Source organism: Microcaecilia unicolor, chromosome 11 (assembly GCF_901765095.1).
Source record: "Microcaecilia unicolor chromosome 11, aMicUni1.1, whole genome shotgun sequence".
Lineage (NCBI taxonomy): Eukaryota > Metazoa > Chordata > Amphibia > Gymnophiona > Siphonopidae > Microcaecilia > Microcaecilia unicolor.
Genome location: NC_044041.1, coordinates 188,244,264 through 188,269,308, shown reverse-complemented (window position 1 = coordinate 188,269,308; position 25,045 = coordinate 188,244,264).

Sequence of the window (25,045 nt, the reverse complement as noted above, 5' to 3'; positions counted from 1 at the left end):
TGCATGCCTAGGAGGCAAATTTCATAATGGGTTGTCCATATTAAAATCCAAAATGGCACCTATCTTATCCCTGTGTTCTAAAGGCAACGTGGAGGGGCATAATCGAACGGCGCCGGCCAAATAGCTGGCCGGCCATCTTCGGGGCCAGTGCCATAAGTGGGCGGAGCCAACCGTATTTTCGAAAAAGATGGCCGGCCATCTTTTTTTCCGCTAATACGGTTGGGCCCGGCCAAATGTCAGAGTTCACCGCAGTGCCGTAGCAAGGGCTAATGGCACCTGGGGCGGGTTGCCGCTGCGCACCCCCCCGGGTGCAGCACGGCGCGACCCCCCCTCTGCGGTGCACCTCCCCCCGGACCGTATTCTTACCTGCCGGAGGGCCGATCCGCCCTGAGTGCACGTCACTCGGAGCTGCGTCGGCCCAGCTGGTTCCCTGCTCTCTCTGCCCCGGAAGTGCAGAGGGAGCAAGGAACCAGCGGGGCTGGCACCCCCCGAGCGCGTGCACCCGGGGCGGATCACCCTCCCGCCCCCCCTTCCTACGCCACTGGTTCACCGGGTTTGAGATGGCCGGCATCGGTTTTTGGGTAGAATGGAAAATAATGCCGCGATCTCAAACCCGGCCAAATCCAAGGCATTTGGTCATGGGAGGAGCCAGCACTTGTAGTGCACTGGTCCCCCTGACATGCCAGGACACCAGCCGGGCACCCTAGGGGGCACTTCTAAAAATTAAAAAAATAATAAAAATAGCTCCCACGTGCATATTATTATTATTACATTTGTACCCCACACTTTCCCACAGAAGCAGGTACAATGCGACTTACATAGTAAACAGAATTACAATTATTATATTCATTAAGAAGAATATTACGAGCTATAATGTAACATATCTTTTTGTATCCATAGGACTGTCCCTTGACAAAGCATATGAGCGAAGCAGGCACCTGTCGGGGCTGTGAGGAGTCCTGGGATTAAGAAGGACACACACACAGATAAGTGCTTGTTATCTCCACTGCAGTAAATGAAAAATTCCGAATGTGAGCATATTGGCCAAACTTACAGAACAAAGGATGTTTAAAGTTTGATATAAAAAATAAAAAGGACACTAAAAGCACAATAAGCACTATAAAAAAACGAATAAAAATTACAATGGAAGGTAGGGGGCTGTCTTTGATTATGCTTGTCACATGAGTAAGGCATTTCTTATTGATAAGAACATTTTTGCCTTTGTGACTGTATGAGACTCCCCTTTATTATAGAGAGAGTGTGACCAATTAATTTATACCTTACCATTTTCTGTAGAGTACGCTAGTATATTTGTGGTAGAGCGCAGCCACTCAGCTTTTTGACAGTATTTCTAGGATAAGCAGCATAAAATGTATTGCATTGTTTTGAGATCTTGCCAGGTACTTGTAACCTGGATTGGCCACTATTGGAATCAGGATTCTGGGCTTGATGGACCATCGGACTGTTCCAGTATGGCAATGCTTATGTTCTTATGTTTATACTCACATATTCAGCACTGGCTGGTATCTGGAAACTAGTGTTAAAACATCCAGGTATAAAACACTCATGACTACTGTGGGCTGAATCAAGAGGTTATTTGATAATTTTAGCCTTGAAAAGATACATAATTATGTTGACTGTACTTTGAACCCTAGTAGGGTTCTGTAGGTATCACCCTGACTTGTTCTTTTAAAATTTTTCTATCTCTTGTTTCTCCCCCTCAATTTCAGCATGGGCTCTGTTTACCCATTTCTCTCCCTTCCCTTTGCTCCCTTTTTGAATTCTTCATCGTACAAGCAAATGAGTGTGTATTTAAAGAGAGTCTAATGGTTGAATGCATCCCTCTGTGTACCATTGTGTCTTTCCTATAATGGTTTTCATTAGTCTACCAGACACAAATAGTCTTCTCAGGTTAATATGTTTAAATTAATGAGGCATTTACACTCATCCAAGAAACTGCTTAAGATGACATGTTTTCTTCCAATGAGATGAACTGATGAATAGATTAATACCAGAGCTGAGCAAGCAAGTTCAATGGAAAGAACACAAATCCATCCTCAGCCAAAGGTATGGGGGTGTTTGGATTGATAAAAGACAAAACATGTATTTATTTATTTATTGAAGAGTTTATAAGGCTCTATAAACAAAGCTGTATAATATTATACATCACAGACTAAATCAATATCTTCCTAAAACTCAATTAATATACCTTTTTAAATTTTATAGACTTGAATTCTTTATGGTTGTTCATTTAAAAGAGCCCTTAAAAAACCCAATAGCTCGTGCTATTCCCGAAAGCTTAATCATGGTAGTGGGCTATATTCATCACACCCAAAAGTATTATTTATTTATTTATTTGTTACATTTCTACCCCACATTTTCCCACCTATTTGCAGGCTCAATGTGGCTTACATAGTACCGTAAAGGCGTTCGCCAGTTGGTGGATAACAAATGCAAGGTTGTATTGTGGTCAAATGAGGTAGGTGTGTTTCAGGCACCGTGAAGGTCATATGGAATGAAGATTGTATATTGTCCAGTACGATCTTTGGTTGAGCTGTGTTGCTGGATGTGGGGATTTACGTTGGATCGGTGAGGTAAGCTTTTTTGAAGAGGTTGGTTTTTAGTGATTTTCTGAAGTTTAGGTGGTTATTGATTGTTTTTACAGCTTTCGGGAGTCCATTCCATAATTGTGTGCTTACGTAGGAGAAGGTGGATGCGTAAGTTGTTTTGTATTTAAGACCTTTGCAATTTGGGTAATGTAAGGATGGGTTGCAACTTATTTCAATAAGTATTAGATAATTACTTATCATTCAGTTCATAGATTCACGTAAAGGCTCCATTTGGCACAATCATAATTCCATAGTCATATACACTCCCAACTGTAGCCAAAGGTTGGTGTCACTCTATTCATAAGCTTTATCAAGCGATAAATGTATATTCAAGCAACCCTTCAAACTTGTCTTTGAGATCGGCAGTGGTAGCGATTCATATAGGTTGCTAGGACCAACCCCTAAGCTTTCCTCCTCTGGCGCCCCACCCCTCTGATGCAGCTTCTTTCCCAAATGGAGCCCCTTAAATCAAAGTAAATTCATCATGTTCAAAGAATTCTCAGTTAAATATTCTCTGGTTTGAGTTTTGTAGAGTGGATAATTCTGCTGCAGAGCCTATGCTTAAAACTTGATTATGCTGGAATATCACTCACCGAGTATCATTGTTGAAGGTGAAAAATACGTTGCATATCAACTAAGTACTAGGTTTATTTTTAAAAATAAAAATGTCTTCATTGGAAAATATTGTGGGTTCATTTTGCTAAGCTGTGGTAAGGGGGAAATGGGACTTGATATACCGCCTTTCTGAGGTTTTTGTAACTACATTCATAGCGGTTTACATATATTCAGGTATTTGTTTTGTACTAGGGGCGATGGAGGGTTAAGTGACTTGCCCAGAGTCACAAGGAGCTGCCGTGGGAATTGAACCCAGCTCCCCAGGATCAAAGTCCACTGCACTAACCACTAGGCTACTCCTCCACTCCTTACTCTTTGGCATTCCAGAATCTTGCTATTCTTTGAGGTTCTACATGGAATGTTGCTACTCTTTGAGACTGTGCATGGAATCTTGTTAATGGGACTTGATATACCGCCTTTCTGAGGTTTTTGCAACTACATTCAAAGCAGTTTACATATATTCAGGTACTTATTTTGTAAGTTGCCCAGAGTCACAAGGACCTGCAGTGGGAATTGAACACAGTTCCCCAGGATCAAAGTCCACTGCACTAACCACTAGGCTACTCCTCCACTAACACATGCTTACTTCAGGTTAAAAACTACTGTAGATCACACTCAGGTGTCCTGTGTAGTTTCATGCTCGACACGTGCTTCCCACATGCTAAAAATAGATTTTAATTTTTAGTGCTGGCACAGGTATAGGGGTAGAGAGCAGGCATGTTCTGTGCTACTTAGCTAGTGCAGCTTACATTGGCACATGCTAACTGATTAGTGCAGGATTAGAGTGTGAACCTTTAACACCTAGGGACCCTTTTACTAAGCTGCATAGGTGCCTCCGAACGCCCAAAGCATGTCAAAATGGAGTTACCGCCTGGTTACCATGTGACCCTTGCGGTAATTTCATTTTTGGCGGGCGTCTGATATGCGCGTCTGAAAAATATGTTTTTATTTTCGGGCGCGCATAACGGATGCACACCAAGTGGCATTTGATGCGCATAGGTCATTACCGCCCGGTGACCGCATGAGTCTTTACCACTAGGTCAATGGCTGGAGGTAAGGTCTCAGACCCAAAATGGACGCGTGGCAATTTTCATTTTGCTGCATGTCCATGTTCTGCAAAAAAAAGGGCCTTTTTTACAGGCGTGCTAAAAAAATGAATTGGGGCGCGCCCAAAACCCACACCTACACTACTGCAAGCCATCTTTCATTGCGCTTTTGTAAAAGGACCCCCTAGAAAATAGGTGTCGGTAAGTGATCATGCTCTAATGGGGAACTTAGCACATGCTAAACAATAGCTTCCGCCGGCAAAACTGAGCGGCAATTGTTTGTCCAGTGATCCTGAAGCAGAACTTGCGATTCGAAACGCTGGCCGCCGTTGATCACGGTCAAAGTCAAAGTTGACAAGAGAACACAAAGATTGACTATTAAGCTAAGTTTATTTTACTTTTGACTTGCTGAGTTGAAAAGTCTGAACTGAAACTAAAGTAAAATAGTACTTCTCACGGAGGTTTTTCAGGCCGATGATGAGGAAGTCCAACTCCTTAGTGATTTTTTAATAAATCAAGGGGTTTCTCGAGGTCTTTTCCTCCAAAGATCTACAAGCGTATTTGCTATATGTTTTGAGAACCTTTTACGAACTTAGCACATAGTCATTAATAGGGAAAATGGGCCCATTGTACTGCCATACTAAAAGTGGCCTCAGTGTGTGAGAAAGCCACGTGCTGGGGCTACCGCAGGCCACTTTTCAGCACAGCTTAGTAAAAGGGCCCCTGTGTTTGATATATTTTTAGAGAAGGATTTCTTTTGAATTTTTATGGATGATTTTTCACATAACTTTGCCAAGTCACATGTGGTCTTGTGGGCTAATGAGTACATCTGAGAAGCGATAGTTGCTGTATGTATTGATCGTCCAAACAGTATCATTTTCACATTGGTTTGGAAGAGTAGATTGGTGTGTTGATGTTTTGATTTAGCTATTTTATGTGTATACTAGTAAAAGAGGCCCATTTCAGAGCAAATGAAACGGGTGCTAGCAAGGTTTTCGTCGCGAACACCCCCCCCCCCCTTCCCTGGCCAACCCCTTCGTTGTTCTGCCATTGCTCCACCCCCAACGTCATGACATTTGACGCGAGGGCGGGGCCCGGAGCGATTTCCCACCCACCCCCCGCCTCCCTCCCTGCCAACCCCTTCATTGTTCTGCCATTGCGCCGCCCTCGAGGGCGGGGCCCGGAGCGATTTTGGTGGTGTGTCATTTTCTACTTTGAAGCCTGTTAATGAACTGGACTGTTATTTATGTTTAAGTGATGCCTACAAAGATATTTTGATTTTTTTTGGAAAAACAAGCAAACATACTGGCCACAACTACCAAAATTTGCATGGGGGATCCTGTGCATCCTGCTACCAGCACATCTTCTAAGAAGACAACTTCTATTCCAGGAAGGACTGTGGAAGACAGGACAGCTAGATTGAATCCTGAGATTGTTGATGACTTCTTATTTATCCACAGATTAAAAAACTATAACAGTGCTTCATAGGGCATATTTTTCCCCTCTAGGCATATAGAACGGGTTGTATTTTAAACCCCTGGACATTTTAACAGTGTGAATTAGGATTCCTTAGTGTTGTAGAAATCACCTATTGTTGGGATTGGAAGGGTAGAGGGTGGTGGTGGGAAGGAGGGTTATTATAGCTGCTCATTGTTATTATTGTTCTATATTTGTAATTTATACACAACAGTTGCGCAGCATATTGTTCCTTTTTATACTTTAATAAAAAGATTTAAATATAAAATCATAAGTGTTCAAGGCTTCTGCAGATGAGAATAGAGCCCATGGGGACGTGGCGGGGATGGGGACAGAACCTGCGGGGACGGAGACAGGGCCTGTGGGAATGGGGTGGGGACAGAGACAGAACCTGCGGGGATGGGTGGGGATGGAGACAGAACCCATGGGGATGGGGACAAACATTCTCTAATGTACACCTCTAGGCCAATTGTACAAAAGCTTGCTTACTGTATGTGTGTAGAGAGCTGTTCCATAAGCATTCATCACTTATGAAATTACTAGTAAAAAAGGCCCGTTTCTGGAGCAAATGAAACGGGTGCTAGCAAGGTTTTCCTCCCCAACACCCCCCTCCCTCCCTACCTACCCACCCGTTCGTCATTCTGAAGCCACTGACGCCATTGCTCTGGACCTCGTGAACGCACCTTCATGAGCTTCTTGGTTCTGAAGCCACTGACGCCATTGCTCCGCCCTCAAAGCGTGATGCCATTGCTCCGCCCTCGACATCATCACCTTTGACGCGAGGGCGGGGCCCAGAGACTTGGTGCTTTCGGTGGCTTCACCACCACGAACCCTTCATGACGGAAGTGACGTCAGTGGCTTGGCTGCAGTTACGTCAGTGTCCTCAGAACGTTGAGGGTGAGTTTTATTATATAGGATTCTTTTTGCGTTCATCATATATCTTATTGATGTTTTCTGTAGGTTGTTTCCCAGATACAAATGTAGTTGACACAACCAGTCATCTGATACAGGCTTCAGCTACTACTGGGAGGAGGGGGGTGGAAACCCAGTAGGTGTTCAAATTCTTCCCATAAGAATCTGAGGTCAGCACCCTGGACAGCACCTATTAAGGGTTCCCACAAGTTGATCTAGGACGAAATCCTTTCTACAGATGTTTCCAAGAGCGTTTTGTTTGCTCTTATTCGTGGTTCTCAATCCTTTTATGTGTGTGGCTTTTCAAATATTTTCATTTTGGTATGAAATTGAGCATGGCCACTTAAAACAAACGCAATCCCTTACTCTAAGTTAGTACAGGTTGTCAGGCACCTTTTGTCATCTTAAGTGTTATTGCATGCATTCTTTAAGTCAGCACCTCTCCTATTTAGCTGTCATTATGTCATGGCTGTATAATTTACACACAGTTTGGTTCAGCTATAAATAAAAACCAAGGCATAGTGTCGTTTTAGTGCATTTCAATTGTTCTTTTATTTTACTTTGATGAGTTCCAGTAAAAGTTTGAGTAGTAATAGGAATCAATGTCCAGTTGCTAAAACTGCAATATACAGTGTTACCAGAGAAATGTTTGCTTGAGGACAGAAAGACAAATAAAATCAATGTTTCTGTAAGCTAAATAAAAGACGTGAACATTTTTATACTACGAGATATCCTATTACCGGGTTTCCAATATATGGCCCCGGGGGCCATTTCTGGCAAACTCAATGTCCTTATTCAGCCCCACTAACTTCATTCCCAGTACGTATCTTCCATCTGTTAGGTGCTGATGGAATGTAAGTGCAATGCCGATAGGGTCATTCTTGTAAGGCTGTGACAGTTTCCCCTGCAAAAAAAAAAAAAAAAGGAAATGTGTCACAGTGACGCTCAGAATACACTAAGTCAAGAAGGCATTGATGGGGAAATTCACACCCCTTTAAAAATTCAGGGCTAACCAATACTGCTTTCTTAGCGGACTAAAATGTTTGGAGAACTACTCTCTTCATATATTTGCATAGGATAAAAACTAGCGGCGGAAGAAAGCTATGCCAATCAAACCAAAATATTATTTTCTGGATGCTCCCTGATATTTTGTAAAGTAATAATGAGGGTAATTTTCAAAGTTATTTTTGTGGGTGAAAGACTGTTTTACCTGCACGGCACTTCCAGTGCAACCAGAATTTTTTTTTTTTACTGCTGGGTTATCACGGGAGCCCTTGCTGTTGCCTCATTAGGAGGCGGTAACTGCTCCCTCCAGAAATGGCCACATGGCGAGTGTTTACTTACCGCATAGCCATTAACTTTTTTTTTACTTTTTACTTACTGCAGCAAAAGGGGTCTGGGCACACATCAGATCCACACGCCGATGTTCATAAATTTAAGTGTATAAATTTTAGGAACGTAAATTTAGGAACGTAACCTTTATAGAATAAGGCCCTTAGTGGATAACCAGTTATATCGCATGAGGACACTCCCCCTGAAATCTTTCTAGTGCCAGCTCTGCATAATTTACTTCTGGGCAATTACTTCTTTGCACATCCAAAACATATGCCTTCAGCAGTGCAGGCCATTTTTCAGCACGCCTTAGTTAAAGGGCCCCCCGTGTTTTTAAAGCCATGGACAGCCACAGGCTGAATTAAACCTATTCAATGCTGTCATGTCCAGGCCCTGGGTCATCAGTGAACCCAGAAGTTATGTGGGTTCTGTTCGATATTCAGCACCTGTACCCACATACCTAACTGAACAAAGATGGGGCTCTTTTTATGCATGTGAGACCCAGAACTGAACATGGCCAGTTTCCCGTTTATCTTCCGGGCCAATCCTGACGCCACACCCAGGTTTTCCCATCACTGCCTGGACTGTTCCTGGATGGCCAGAGCTAAAATTCTGTGCTACTGACTATTGACATACGGCCTACTCAGCATAGTGTAAGCAGCAGGAGTCTCTCCCACCCACTTAAATCAGGCTAAATATCAATCCCTAATCATTTAAAGGTGAGATGAATGTGAAATCCCACTGTTTGAAAGGCAGCTTCGAACTATTTCCTTCTACATGGTGCCATCTGCTTTTTACCATCCCATGAGATCTACTCTAGAACTCATCTACCACCTGGCTATCACCTAATTAGTGTCAATTGTAATAACTGTAATCCCGGTAGCAAACCTTCAGGGGTGGTAGGCTCCCTTTAGCAGTCCCCAAACAAAGTCCTTCCAGACAACACAGCTTTTAGTTCCAAACAGTTTATTTCCTCTCCTCCACAAAATCTCAGTTCAAGGGGTTAAAGTCCCATTCAGTTTCCAAAATAAAGCAACAAGAAAAAATCCTTCCCTTTAAATCCAAGTTCTCCCCCCAGTTCAACAGCCTTGGTTTCAGTTTTAAAAGTCTTTCCGCTTGGGTGGTTGCAGAATGGCAGTACACCGCCCACAACACAGCTAATTGACTCCTGTGACCACCCACTGCCTTCAGTCCCTGCAACTCTGCCCCAAAGTACAATTATAGTCCATGTCCACTGGTTCCTCCAAACCTGGTGTGTTGGTCTCTCCAGCCTCCCCTTCCTCCAAACACTCCATTAACTCTGCTTCTCTGCTAGGCTGTTGGTTGGAGACCTCCTCCCCCTCCCAGGTGGAAGGAATCTTGTACTGATTTCTAACCCAAGGGTATTGAGCTTTGTCATCCCTGCTCCCCCTTCTGGCCCTCGCCTGTCATCGCAGCTGCTCTCTCCAGTCCTTTTCCCCCTCCCTTCCACGTGGGGGCCATACCGGGTTTTGGGACCTACCACCCTGATCCCTTCTCTCAGGGCCTTGTGGGGAATGTAGTCTGGCCCCATACCTCCTCCTGAGCTGCTTAGACCCTCCAACCTCCTTACACAATAGAAAAAAATGGAAGAAGCCTGTATGTCAAAATAATACAATCCAAGCCAAGTAGAGGATGACACCAATGATGACCAAATCCAAGAGAACAGGAATAGTCTCCACGGAGAATCAAAACAAAACAGCAAAAGTAGAGGCTGACAAATGTACAAACCAATAGGGAGATAATATCAAAAACAGTTTATTCAGAATATTCATATCAAGGACCCGACATGGTCCCGTGTTTCAGTGCCAAAGCGCCTGCCTCAGGGGTCACAAACAACTTTCAGAGAGAACAAAAGAACAGCAAGCCGATCAGCAAACAACACCGTGTCGGGTCCTTGATATGAATATTCTGAATAAACTGTTTTTGATATTATCTCCCTATTGGTTTGTACATTTTTCAGCCACCAATGATGACCATGGACACAATGATGACCATGGACACAAATGTAAAAAAGTATCCTTTATTGAAAGCACCAGCAAAGAAGACATTGGGGACCATTTACAAAGGGGGTGCTGAAAAATGGCCTGCAGTAGTGTAGACGTGTGTTTTGGGTGCGCACAGAATCATTTTCAGCACACCTGTACAAAATGCCTTTTTCAAATTTTTGCCAAAAATGGACATGCAGCAAAATGAAAATTGCTGTGCGTCCATTTTGGGTCTGAGACCTTTTAACGCCAGCCATTGACCTAGTGGTAAAGTCTCACGCAGTAACCGGGCGCGCGTCCGATACGCACGGCAGAAAATAAAAATTATTTTTCAGACACATGCATCTGACATGCGCCAAAACTGAAATTAACACAAGAGCCACGCGGTAGCTGTGAGGTAACTCCATTTTGGCACATATTGGGCACATGTGCCTCAGAAGCTTAGCCGAAATTGGATGGCAGAGCAGGTGGGGGAAGAGGGGTTGGTGGTTGGGAGGCGAGGATAGTGGAGGGCAGACTTATATGGTCTGTGCCAGAGCCAGTGATGGGAGGCGGGACTGGTGGTTGGGAGGTAGGAAATACTGCTGGGCAGACTTGTACGGACTGTGCCCTGAAAAAAGACAGATACAAATCAAGGTAAGGTATACACATATGAGTTTATCTTGTTGGGCAGACTGGATGGACCATGCAGGTCTTTTTCTGCCGTCATCTACTATGTTACTATGTAGAAGCTTACGAGGCTTAGTAAAAGGGCCCCCCTAGTGAGGTCTCATTTTATGTTTATGTTTATTTGAGGCTTGATATACCGTTATTTCTGAATCACAGGTCACAGTGGTTTGCGACAAATAAATGCAATAAAATTAGAAACTGAAAAGAATGCAAATAAACCAGGAAAGGTGTACATGTTCCAAGAATTAATAGAATTGCATACATGCTTATGAAATGAGACATATGGTCTGTGCATCAGGCTAATTCGCTGCCAACTACTCCAAAAGAAACTCTAAAATAATGGGGTTTTAACTAAGCTTTAACTTTGGAAGTAATAATTCGACTGAATAGGCGGGGGTGGGGGGGGGGGGTCATTCCATAGTTTGGGAGCCACAAAGAAAAATGGTGATTTGCCTAGTGGACTCATAGTAAGCCTGTCTAGGGGAGGAAAGGACTAAAGTGCCCTTTTACTAAGCCGCATAAGCGTTTATGCGCGCCCAACACATGCCATGATGGAGTTACCTATAAGTGCATTCACTCTGCAGCTCCTCAGTAACTCTCCACTCTCATCTCTCCCTACACTCCTCCTCGGGAACTCCGTTCACTGGGTAAATCTCTCTTATCTGCACCCTTCTCCTCCACTGCTAACTCAGTCCAGACTCCGTTCCTTTTATCTTGCTGCACCATATGCCTGAAATAGACTTCCTGAGCAAGTATGTCAAGCTCCATCTCAAGCTCCATCTCTGGCCGTCTTCAAATCTAAGCTAAAAGCCCACCTTTTTGATGCTGCTTTTAACTCCTAACCCTTATTCACTTGTTCAGAACCCTTATTTTATCATCCTCACTTTAATATTCCCTTATCTCTTGTTTGTCCTGTTTGTCTGTCCCAATTAGATTGTAAGCTCTGTCAAGCAGGGACTGTCTCTTCATGTTCAAGTGTACAGCGCTGCGTACGTCTAGTAGCGCTATAGAAATGATAAGTAGTAGAAGTAGTAGTTACCGGCTGACTACCGCGTGGCTCTTGTGGTAATTTCATTTTTGGTGCGCGTCCGATACACATGACTGTAAAATATTTTTTATTTTTGGGCACATGTAACGGACGCATGCCAAGTGGCTTCTGATGTGCGTAGGTCATTACCGCCCAGATTCTTTACCACTAAGTCAATGGCTGGCAGTAAGGTCTCAGACCCAAAATCGATGCACGGTAACTTTGATTTTACCGCACGTCCATTTTCGGCAAAAAAGGCCTTTTTTTTACAGATGCGGTAAAAAATGGATCAGTGCACGCCCAAAACCAGCGCCTACACTACCGCAAGCCATTTTTCAGCACGCCTTTGTAAAAGGACCCCTAATTGATGTGTAATGAGAGAATGAAGGAAACGGAATTAAAAACAGAGGAAAGATAGGAGAGGGATCCAAGGTGCGGGGATTTGTGAGCAAGACAAAGAATTTTAAAGCAAACATGAAAACTAACAGGAAGCCAGTGCAATTTTACCAACAGTGAGGAAACTGAATCAGATCCCTTAGCCTTCATCAGAAAATGGGCGGCTGAATTCTGCAAGGTTTGCAGCCAATGTATTTGCTGAACAGCAATACCAGTGAACATAGTGTTACAGTAATCCAGTCTTGAAATTACAAAGGCATGTACCAACGGATGAAAAAGTGAAAAGTGCAGAGATCCAGACATTAAATGAAGTTGGAGTAAAGTCTCTCCTCCTTCTCCAAGGCATCGATTCAGTAACCAGCCATTTACCAATACACAACCTGCTACCCCGGAGTTCATCCTAGCCAAAGAATCGTCTTGTCAAGAATAGCTGTTATCTTGACCTGTTATCCTATGTTTACAGTGTGCCCCTATTGATTTTCACTTTTGCTTAAAGGCAAGAAAAGGATAAATATTATTGGGCATTTATGACTATAATCACTGGTTCTGAGATGATATTAACAGTGCGGTGAAATTCACTTTGGAAAAATGAAGCCTTTGTGCTGAAAATAATGATACAGTGAGATCTATCAATTGAACTGCATTCCACTCTTTTTTTCTCACCACAAGAATTTGGTAGTTTTTTTCCCCCAAAGTTTCACAGCTGTTGCTTAACCTATACTTGGTTGATGCACAGCAGAATACCGTGTTTCCCCGAAAATAAGACACTGTCTTATATTAAGTTTTGCCCCCAAAAATGCGCTAGGTCTTATTTTCAGGGGCTGTCTTATTTTTCGGGGAAACATCGGGGTTGGATCGGGGTTGGCCCGCCCGCCCTCTGTCGCTCCCGGAACTAACCTTAAACGCCTCCTTTCACCTTAGCAGCAAGCAGCAGCAGGGCAGGCCACTCCTTCCTTCCGTGTCCCGCCCTCGCCTGACGTAACGTCCGCGAGGGTGGGGCACGGAAGGAAAGTCTGCCCTGCTGCTGCTTGCTGCTAAGGTGAAAGGAGGCGTTTAAGGTTAGTTCTGGGAGCGATGGAGGGGGGCGCTTGGTGACCTCGGGTGGGGGGGGGGGGCGGCCCGGGGGTGGCCTTGTCCGGCTCTCGGCGGCCCTGCTTTCAAAGAAAAATTTGCTAGGTCTTACTTTCGGGGGAGGCCTTATATCTACCAATTCAGAAAAACCTCTACTAGGTCTTATTTTCGGGGGATGTCTTACTTTTGGGGAAACAGGGTAGCTTGTCATTTTCAAACAATTAGAAGGCGAGTCACTGGGGAAAACTGTTTTGATGTATATTTTCTAAGAGTTACGAATGGGAGGGAAGGGTTGTAGTTTATGGGCAGAGCATTCTTCAGTTCAATAATTAGGAGGGATATGAGTCTTTGTACCTTTCCCTGGACCTGAAACAGGCCATTTTCTCTCACTGAGTCTTGGTCTAGTTGTTTTCTCTCGGTCTGAAGTGGTAGACATGCATGCATAAGTGCTAAATACCATGTTCAAATCCTATATAATAAAACGCACCTCCAACATTCTGAAGCTGACTGCATGGCTGAGGCATTCCTACTCTCTGTATCCATCTCCTGAATTGACATCACGTACTTCCGGGTTCGTCACAAGCAGAAGTGACCAACCACACGAGGTTTCTTGGCTTCAGAATGTTGGAGGTGCATTCTATTAAATAGGATTGGTCAGTTCCTTGAAGCACAGCCAGAGCTCAGCGTCCTGCACAGTAACGCTCAGACACCAGACAGAGAAGGGGGGCCTGACACCAGAGAGAGGAAGGGAGGAGGGGCCTGACACTAGAGGGGGGGGGAGGTATCTCTGTCACACACACACTCTCTCTCTCACAGTCAATGTCTTTCTCTCTCACACACTGTCTCTCACACACTCTATGTCTCACACTGTATCACATTCACTCTCTATATGTCCACAGTCACTCACACACTCTCTTGGTCTCATACACTCTCTTCCTACCTCTCCCTCCGCACCTTTAGTGTTCACTCTGGTGGATCCTCTTCTACCTCTATCCCTCTGCCTGTCGGCGTACCTCAGGGTTCTGTTCTTGGTCCCCTCCTCTTTTCTATCTACACTTCTTCCCTTGGTTCATTAATCTCATCCCATGGCTTTTCCTACCACCTCTATGCTGATGACTCCCAAATCTACCTTTCTACCCCTGATATCTCACCTTGCATCCAAACCAAAGTTTCAGCGTGCTTGTCTGACATTGCTGCCTGGATGTCTCAACGCCACCTGAAATTAAATATGACCAAAACCGAGCTTCTCATTTTTGTTGGAATGTAATTGTATTTTTACATGCATTGCCTGTCACCTATTATTTCTCTGTGATTACTCTGTGACCTCTGATGTGAATTACTTAGAGAGGTCACACAGCTATGCAACTTCCTGTGGGGGTTAGACACAGCAGATGCAGATGCAGCACATGGAGCACATGGAGCTCATGATCTCTCCTAACCTGAGAGGATCTATGGTGGTGTGAGCATCCATTACCATCTAAGCACATGGAAGGAGCTGATAATACAAATGTATAGTAATATGTATATATAAGCCTGTCTGATTATAATCTAACTACAAACTGTGAGTAAACAGATGTTTTGTTACTTCAACTTTAAAGTGACTCAGCAGTGAATTATTCAGGGGTGAATGAGAGAGAGATGAAGAAAGAAATTAACATTTCTAAAGCTGAAGCTGTGTGTACTAAAATCTGCTAATTATTTACTACAAATAATCCAACAAAAGGGTTATGGGCCCAGGGTCCAGGAATTGAAAAAGAAGAGAAATATTACCAGGCAGAAAAAAAGGCCACATTTTTCTCTTAAGTTTTAAAGGAAAGATTCAGTCTGTCTCTCTCTCCCCCCACACAGCAGACAGAAGGCTAAGAAATTGGCTGAGGGAAGAAATTCACCATTGTTCTATTCTCTCAAGGTGCCTAAATTAACTGAGTTTAATTATCAGCAGTGGGAATTAAGATTCATATGTCTCCTTCGAGCAAAAAGATTAAATATATGCTTAGACCAAGACAGAACAGCTGAAAATATGGCTGAATGGGACAATGCAAACTATTATGTGAAGTGCATGCTTTTGGAAGCTCTCTCAGAGAAACAAGCCATATTAGTGGAGGGAAAAGATACACCAAAGGACATTTTATATAAACTGAGAACTATGTATGCAACTACATATGCAAAGCAGCAACCAATTTGGTTAGCAGAGTTGAATGAAACCAAATTAAGGGATAAAAGTAAATGTAATGATCACATTATGCATCTTATGTCTTCATTTCAAAAGTTAGAACTTTCAGGAATTCCCATGTGTGATGCATTGAAAAGAGCATTTCTTTTTACCTCACTATCAAAGAAGTTTGATGTTTTTAGGTCTGTAAATGAGGCCATTGAAGGGCAATCTTTTGAACAGGCAACATCAAAACTAAGGCAGGAATGCATAATAAATGATTCTGAGGAGATGTGTTCTCAAAGCAAGTCAGAGAGAAATGAAACAAATTTCTTGGCAAAGAACAGAGGAAGGCGGAGCTATGGGAAAACTCCACCCAAGGGCAAGCTGATTTGCTACTCATGTGGAAAGGAGGGACATGTATCTAAATGGTGTAAGGAAACACAAAACACTCCCTCTAGCTCACCTAAGCCAATGGAACTAAAGAATTTTCAAACCAGGAAATGTATGAAGGACAAAGATAAACACAAGGGCTTTCTAATGGCAGAAAAATCTTTGACTATGGTAAATAATAATTCAAATGAAAGTACTTGGATTTTGGATTCGGGGAGCACATGCCATTTAACCAATTCTAAGGATTTCTTTCAGGAAATGTGTCCAGAGGAAGGTATTCTTAAAACTGCAAACGCAGGGACTGCTAAGATCCAAGCAAAAGGTATTGGATTCTTAAAATGCAAAGTGTCTAATGAAGTTAAAGAAATTCCTGTAAGTGATGTCTTGTATATTCCCCAAGCAGTTTGCAATATGCTTAGTGTATCTACATTAGATAAGAAGGGATTTGCGATTCATTTTGAAAACAGTAAGTGCACAATCTCTAAAAATGATGAAGTGTATGCTGAAGCTTTTATGCATAATGATGTTTATAAACTGAGCATTTCAGGTGAAGCCTCACATCTGGCGCAAGTAAGGAAGAATGATGGAAAATGTAGTCTGGAAATCTGGCACCGCCGCCTGGGACATCGTGATTTTAAGGTGATCCAGGATCTTCACAGTGGGCAACTAGCCACCGGCATTCAGATAAGTGCAGATGCTGGTAAAATGGAGAAATGCATAGACTGTGTTACTCAAAAAGGTGTGAGACCCTCATTTCCTGCATACACAGGAAATAGGAGTAATAAAGTACTGGACTTAATACACAGTGACTTATGTGGACCGTTTAATATCCCATCATTGGGAAATAACAGATTTGTGCTAATATTCTTGGATGATTTCTCTAGATACTGTGTGGCCTATTTGCTGAAAGAGAAAAGTCAAGTCACAGACATGCTGAAGAAATACGTAGCCATGGTGAGCAATAAATTTGAAAGAAAACCAAAGGTTCTTCAGACCGACAATGGTGGTGAGTTCACTTCACAAAGCATGCGCACATTTCTAGAACAAGAAGGCATTCAGCATATCACAACAGTAGCTTATACACCAGAGCAAAATTCTGTTGCAGAGAGAAAATTTAGGTCACTTGTGGAAATGACCAGATGTATGCTGTCAGATAGCAATCTCCCTAAAAGACTATGGGGGGAAGCCATTCTCACAGCAGTGTACCTACAAAACAGAATGCCAACTAAAGGCGCTGAGCGCACACCACATGAGACATGGCATGGTAGGAAGCCAAACCTGTCACACATAAGAACATTTGGAAGTACAGCATATGCTCATATACCAAAGCAAAGAAGGCATAAGCTGGATTCCACAACAGAAAGGGGCATTTTAGTTGGCTATGCTCCAGGACACAAAGGATATAGAATTTTGAATCTGAAAACTGGCATTGTTGGCATAAGACATATTACATATTTTGATGAAAACAAAAGGGTTGATAAAGGCTGGATTATCCCAGATGAGCCTTATCATCCAGAATATGAAACTAGAACCATAATAGACATGCCAGTGTATATAAATGCCATACCAAGGCAGATGTCTGAAAGCAACTCATCTGTATCTAACGAGGAACAGGCAGAGGAAACAGACACAGAAAGGATCATTGAAGAAGACAGTACAGTTGGAGAAGGGGAATCAATTGGAGAAGGACTCTCAGATTTAGAGGATGCGGAAAGGTCGGACCAACCTGTTGTCAGACGCTCATCCAGGGAAAACAAAGGTGTTCCACCCCCAAGACTGTCTTACCTAACAAAGTCAGCAGAAGCTCAAGAGCCCTTAACATGGGATGAGATTGAGAAAATGCCAGCAGAAGAAGCTGCTGAATGGCATAAAGCTGCACAAGAAGAAATTGATGCATTGGATAAAAATAATACTTGGATTCTTACAAAATTACCTCCTGGCAAGAAAGCTATAGGATGCAAATGGGTATTCAAGTTAAAAAGGAATGCACAAGGAAAAGTGGAAAGGTATAAAGCCAGATTAGTGGCAAAGGGATATCTTCAAAAATATGGAGAAGATTTTGATGAAGTGTTTGCACCTGTAGTGAAACACACGACAATCAGAACACTTCTGAGCATTGCAGTCTCAAAAGGCATGCAAGTCAACCACATTGATGTGAAAACAGCATTTCTTCACGGAGATATAACTGAAGACTTGTACATGGAACAGCCAACAGGTTTCATAAATACAAAACAAAGACAGCTAGTGTGTAAATTAAACAAAGGTCTTTATGGATTAAAGCAAAGTGCAGAATGTTGGAATGAAAAATTGCATGAAATATTGACAAATTTAGGATTTAAGCAAGGTGAAGCAGATAAATGCTTGTACACTAGGTGCACAAATGGACAATATGCATACATTTTAGCTTTTGTTGATGATCTGCTCATTGCAAGCGAAAGTGAGCAAGAGTACAAGGACATTGTAAAGTGTTTAAACCTCAATGTTGAGATAAAAGAACTTGGTAATGTGTCATACTATCTTGGTATAGAAATTGAGAAACAAAATGATGGTTCTTATCTTCTAAGCCAGAAGCAGAAAATAAATGAGCTTATTGAAAGTTTAGGTATGCAAGATGCCCAAGTTGTAAGCACTCCCATGATCACTGATTTTATGAAGGATGAAACAGTAAGAGAACCTTTACCAGATAACATCCAATATAGATCAGCCATAGGTAAGCTTTTATATCTAGCTACCACATACAGGGCTGATATAGCAAATGCAGTAGGAATTTTGAGCAGAAGGGTCAGCTCACCTACCAAATCAGATTGGACTGCAGTTAAAAGGATGGTAAGGTATTTAAAGGGTACCATTGATTGTAAATTAAAGATTTCAGCCAATAGTAATCCAAAACTAATATGTTACTGTGATTCAGATTGGGCAGGGGATCATTCTGATTATAAATCCACAAGTGGATATGTGTTTATGTATGGAAATGTACAAATTTCATGGGCCAGTCATAAACAAAGTATTGTGAGTTTGTCTTCTACAGAAGCTGAATATGTGGCCGTATCGGAAGCGTGCAGAGAACTGATGTGGATTGAAAAACTTTTGCTGGATTTCGGAATAGCTGAAAAGAGACCAATCCAGATAATGGAAGATAATCAGAGCTGCATCCGACTGTCACAGAATGACAAGGTTCAGTCACGCACCAAGCACATCGCAACGAAATACCACAACGTGCGAGAGTTGGCAAAAGAAGGGGTCATCAGTCTACACTATTGTCACACCAGTGAGATGACAGCTGACATCATGACCAAACCGTTACCCAGAGAACATTTTGTGAATCTGCGTATAAAGCTTGGACTTTGTATGAATAAATAATTGCATGACAGTTATGCATGAGAAGGGGTTTGTTGGAATGTAATTGTATTTTTACATGCATTGCCTGTCACCTATTATTTCTCTGTGATTACTCTGTGACCTCTGATGTGAATTACTTAGAGAGGTCACACAGCTATGCAACTTCCTGTGGGGGTTAGACACAGCAGATGCAGATGCAGCACATGGAGCACATGGAGCTCATGATCTCTCCTAACCTGAGAGGATCTATGGTGGTGTGAGCATCCATTACCATCTAAGCACATGGAAGGAGCTGATAATACAAATGTATAGTAATATGTATATATAAGCCTGTCTGATTATAATCTAACTACAAACTGTGAGTAAACAGATGTTTTGTTACTTCAACTTTAAAGTGACTCAGCAGTGAATTATTCAGGGGTGAATGAGAGAGAGATGAAGAAAGAAATTAACATTTCTAAAGCTGAAGCTGTGTGTACTAAAATCTGCTAATTATTTACTACAAATAATCCAACAATTTTCCCCCCCAAACCCACCTCCCCGCTCCCCCCGTTTTCTATTTCTGTTGATGGCTCTCTCATTCTCCCTGTCTCCTCAGCTCGAAACCTTGGGGTCATCTTTGACTCTTCTCTCTCCTTCTCTGCTCATATCCAGCAGACCGCCAAGACCTGTCGTTTCTTTCTTTACAACATCCGTAAAATCCACCCCTTTCTTTCCGAGCACTCTACCAAAACCCTCGTCCACACCCTTGTCACCTCTCGTTTAGACTACTGCAATCTGCTTCTTGCTGGCCTCCCACTTAGTCACCTCTCCCCTTTCCAGTCGGTTCAAAACTCTGCTGCCCGTCTCATCTTCCGCCAGGGTCGCTTTACTCATACTACCCCCCTCCTCAAGACCCTTCACTGGCTCCCTATCCGTTTTCGCATCCTGTTCAAACTTCTTCTACTAACCTATAAATGTATTCACTCTGCTGCTCCCCAGTATCTCTCCACACTCGTCCTTCCCTACACCCCTTCCCGTGCACTCCGCTCCATGGATAAATCCTTCTTATCTGTTCCCTTCTCCACTACTGCCAACTCCAGACTTCGCGCCTTCTGTCTCGCTGCACCCTACGCCTGGAATAAACTTCCTGAGCCCCTACGTCTTGCCCCATCCTTGGCCACCTTTAAATCTAGACTGAAAGCCCACCTCTTTAACATTGCTTTTGACTCGTAACCACTCGCCTCCACCTACCCTCCTCTCTTCCTTCCCAATCACATTAATTGATTTGATTTGCTTACTTTATTTATTTTTTGTCTATTAGATTGTAAGCTCTTTGAGCAGGGACTGTCTTTCTTCTATGTTTGTGCAGCGCTGCGTATGCCTTGTAGCGCTATAGAAATGCTAAATAGTAGTAGTAGTAATACACTCACAGAGAGTCTGTGTCTCACACACACTCTCTCTCGCACACGCTGTATCTGTGTGAAACACACTCTCTCTCTCACACACTGTCTCACATACGCACTTGCACACACTCTCATTCTCACACACACACTCTCTCTCTCTCTCACAGACACACTCGCACCCAGACTCACTCTCTCTCTCTCACACACACACTCGCACATTCACTCTCTCTCTCACACACAGTCACTCTCACATACACTCTCTCAAACATACACACTCCGAGGAAAACCTTGCTAGCGCCCATTTCATTTGTGTCAGAAACGGGCCTTTTTTACTAGTCAGAATATAAAACCAAAAAACAATATATCAAAACCAAAGTGTACAAACAATCAACAGAAGCCAATGAGAACAAGGTTGAAAAGCAGTCTTCGGCAAACATCAACCTTTCATAAATGGAGGTCTGTGAAACTACAACCGGTAGTACTCGTGAACTTCACCATTTATTCAGCCCTCAATTGCCCCTCCCACACACAAAACCACTCAGATCAGTTCTAATCATGAGTCTGCCTTCAATGCTGTCACAACCAACTTTCCTTCCCAGTTGCGTGGGAGGCACCTGCTCATATTCCTAGTATAGGGGATGGTGTAGCAACATCATGGTTTTCTTCAGGATGGGTAGATAGGTCCCTGGGAGTCCTGCAAATTTGCTTGAACCTCATGATTGAACCTGTGATAGTAATATACGAAATATACAGAGGGTGTAAAGAAATGCTTCAAAAAATGTTACAAACTGCCCAGGATACAGCCGCTAGACTGATCTATGGAAAATCGAGATTCAAAAGTTCAAGGCAACTTCGTGAAAAACTGCACTGGCTTCCTGTCAAGGACTGAATAACTTTTAAGGTTTGCACCCTGGTGCATAAAATCCTCTATGGTGAAGCTCCTGCTTATATGGATACCCTTATCAACTTGCCACCAAGGAATTCTCACATATCATCTCATTCGTACTTAAATCTCCATTACCCAGCATGCTGTGGCCTCAAATATAAGACCACTTATGCATCCACCTTTCCCTATATTAGCACACATTTGTGGAATGTATTACCTAAACCTGTAAAAACTATTCATGATCATTCGACTTTCAGAAAATCTCTCAAGACAAATTTATTCGGAAAAGCTTACGCCAAAGTCCCTCCTTGTAGCCATAACTCCTGAACTGTAGCTATCATAACGACTTATTGAACCCTATTGCCCTTCTCCTTCTCTTCTCCTCTGTAATTACTCCCTAACCTCTCCAACTTCAATGTACTTGATTGTTTATTGCCTGTTTGATGTATGTCTTTCAGACAGACTGATGTAAGCCACATTGAGCCTACCCATGGGTGGGAAAATGTGGGATATAAATGCTATAAATAAATAATGCACCACCCCAAGATAGAACACAGGTGGGGGCACCTTAGCGGCAATGTTGACCGCAACCCTTTTTCAGTTCTTTACAGTCCAGTTATTCTTAACCCTACATCGGAGCCCCAGTGCTCACCCTACTCCCTATCCTGCAACAGATCTGTTTTTTTGAGGACATTCACGGGGAACATGCGCTAGTTCTAAGAACCAAGTCAACCTCCGTGTTTAGATTACCATGGAATCCAGATGTGCTTGGCTAGGGACCTGTAGGAGAGGCTCTGCTCTTTCCGCTTTCCTTTGGAAACGTTGGTACATCGTAGAACCTCAAAAAAGAAGAAAAGAATTTTTGGCATTAAAACCAAGATTGCTTAGATTAGGAGGGACTTTCCTCCTTAAATTTCCTTGTAGATGCATTGTTTCTTTAAATTCTTCTATATACGTTTTCCTTGAACCTGGGAAGCTACTAGAATTTATAGTTAGTAAAGAGTAAGTTGGCGACATTCTCGATTGCATTAACGCTACTCGGCTGTGTATTTTTGAACTCCTTCCACTCTAAAGATTATTATATTACTATAATCAGTTAAATGTTTGAAAATGAAATTTCCTAGTACTTGGACCATAAATTGTGGACAAAGATGTAAATTTTAATTTATTTTCCTTTTTTCTTTTTTTCCTTCTCTGTTGAAATTGGAAGAACTCCTAAATTCCGTATGTTTATGTTATTACATGAATGTAATTGAAAAAAATTCATAAATAAAAATTAAAAAAAAAAAAAGAACCTCAATGCCAGTTCTCCAGATCAGAAAACCTGAATCTGTGTTCCGCAGCAATTAAATTGTGAGGCACGTTGGGATCCTGTTTGAATGAAAGCACCACATCCAAAGTACCATTTAAGATTACTATCATTTTTCTTGCAATAACAACAATAATTATTATTTTTCATGGCTGATAGATATATTTCCACATTGCAATATCTATAATTCCTTGTGTATTGACAAATATAACTGAAGAAATCAAATCAAATAAAAAAGAACTGAAATCATAAAATAATGATAGGGTTTTGCATTCCTTCAACTCGCTTGAATATGATAGCGTCTCTTATTCAACAGGTGTACCAATTTGTTTGAAAAAGCTCCTGTATTTCTTTCTTTCTTTGATGTTTCCCCCATTTATTCTCTTGCACGTCTTTCCTTTGCAACCAGTGGAGGGAATTAGACATTGGCTGCTACTGTAAAAAGCACATTTACATGTGGAAATTGGCATGTACGAATAACTAGCAATTTTAGGATACAGACTACAGGGGTAATTCTATAAGGAGTAACCTAGTTTTAAGTGGTTAAGTGGTTAAGTGGATACTTACTACTGTTCCCTCAAAGCTGAGTGGGAGTCCTCCACCTACAGTCCTGCCAGTGGGAGGTGCTGTTTTCACCATCACATTTTCAATAGTGAGGGATAGGTAAGCTCTGCAGGACTCCAGGGAACTCTCCTGTCCTTAGCAAATGAAAACATAATATTGAAGCACTACTCCCACTGGCAAAAATGTGATTGGAGGTCCCTTGCTCAGCTTAGAGGGAACAGTTACTTACATGTGTAAATAACTTCACAGAATACCGAACAGTGGAAAAGAACATGCAGTGGGCGTGTGCCTTAGGGATGGGTTCAGTTTGCAAAGACATAAGAAATGCCAACAACATATCCCATATCTTCACTCTTTGCATATACAGCATATTGGGGTCCTTTAACTAAGGTGCATCAAAAAATTGGCCTGCACAGTTGTAGGCACGTGTCTTGGACACACGCAGGTCCATTTTTCAGCGCGCCTGCAAAAAAGGCCTTTTTGGCTGAAAATGGACGTGCGGCAAAATAAAAATTGGCGCGCGTCCATTTTGGGCCTGAGACCTTACCGCCACCCATTGACTTTAACGGTAAGCTCTCACGCATTAACCAGGACCACCTGTCAGCATGGGTACAGTGCCAATTACTGCCCTGTGAGCGCCACGTGGTAGAACATAAAAAATATTTCGGCTGCGCATATGGGATTCAGGCAAAAAATGGAATTACCGCTTGGGGCGCGCGGTAGCCAGATGGTAGTTCCAAATTGACGCGGATTGGATGTGCGTAGGTGACTACACGCCTTAGTAAAAGGGCCCCCATTATTTGCAAAGAAGCACGCTGTTTTGGAAAGAATGTACTTTCCCGATTCTGTGTGCATAGGCGAATAACTGTGCGCATGCACACACCATCAGGAAAGAGCGCAATTCTTTGCAAAGAAGATGCATTCTTACCCCTGGATTCTATATATGGCACTTAAAATTGTGTGCACAAATTTGGGTGTGCGCAATTTAGTCGAGTAACGAGCCAATTAGCCCCGAAAATCAGGTGCAAACAATTATTGGCATTAATTGACAAAAATGTGGATTTATGTGTGCATCTTGCTAAGTGCTATTCTATAAAGATGGGTACGTAAATCTTTTTGTGCACAACTGAGAAGGGGGCATGGCCATGGGAGGAACATCAGCGGGTCGGGGGCATTAACAAAAGATGCACGCGGGATTTTAGAATTCAGGGGATCCAGGCTTCATTTAAGCATGAAGATTTGCACCAGATTTCAGTCACTGTAAATCCTCACGATCAACATTCAAAATACTGCCGGGCTGCTGCGGTAGCCTGGCGGTACTTCCTGTGTAGTGAGCAGTAAGCCTGCATTGGGCTTACCGCCGCTTCGTGAAAGGAGCCCGCAATTTGTGGCGATCTTTACAGGATCAGGGGTTAAATGCCCACCCCGAATAATAACAGGTTGCGTCTTCTCTCTATCAGGTTACACATCAACTCACCTGTTTATTAAGCTGCACTGGCGACTGCTGCTCGGCAATACCGACACAGGCCTAGATGCACAAAACTGTAATGACCCTTTAACGGCCGCTGAACGATGAAATTTCCCACCGTCTCATGCATAAAGGGCCCTTTTCCGAAGCCGATAGCAGACAACGAAAACGGGATGCAAACGAGTCGCTTCCAATTGAATATGAACAAATCGCAATGCACCAACCATACCGACGCTTACAACGATTCATTTACCGCAAAAGATTTAACGAGGAGTTGAAGCTGTCGTTCAGGCCACAGCTGTCAGACAAATCCATCATAACACGCCACACACCTTGGACAATAATAAAATGCAGCATAAAGGAACAATAACATGGCAGCACCTTCGAAGC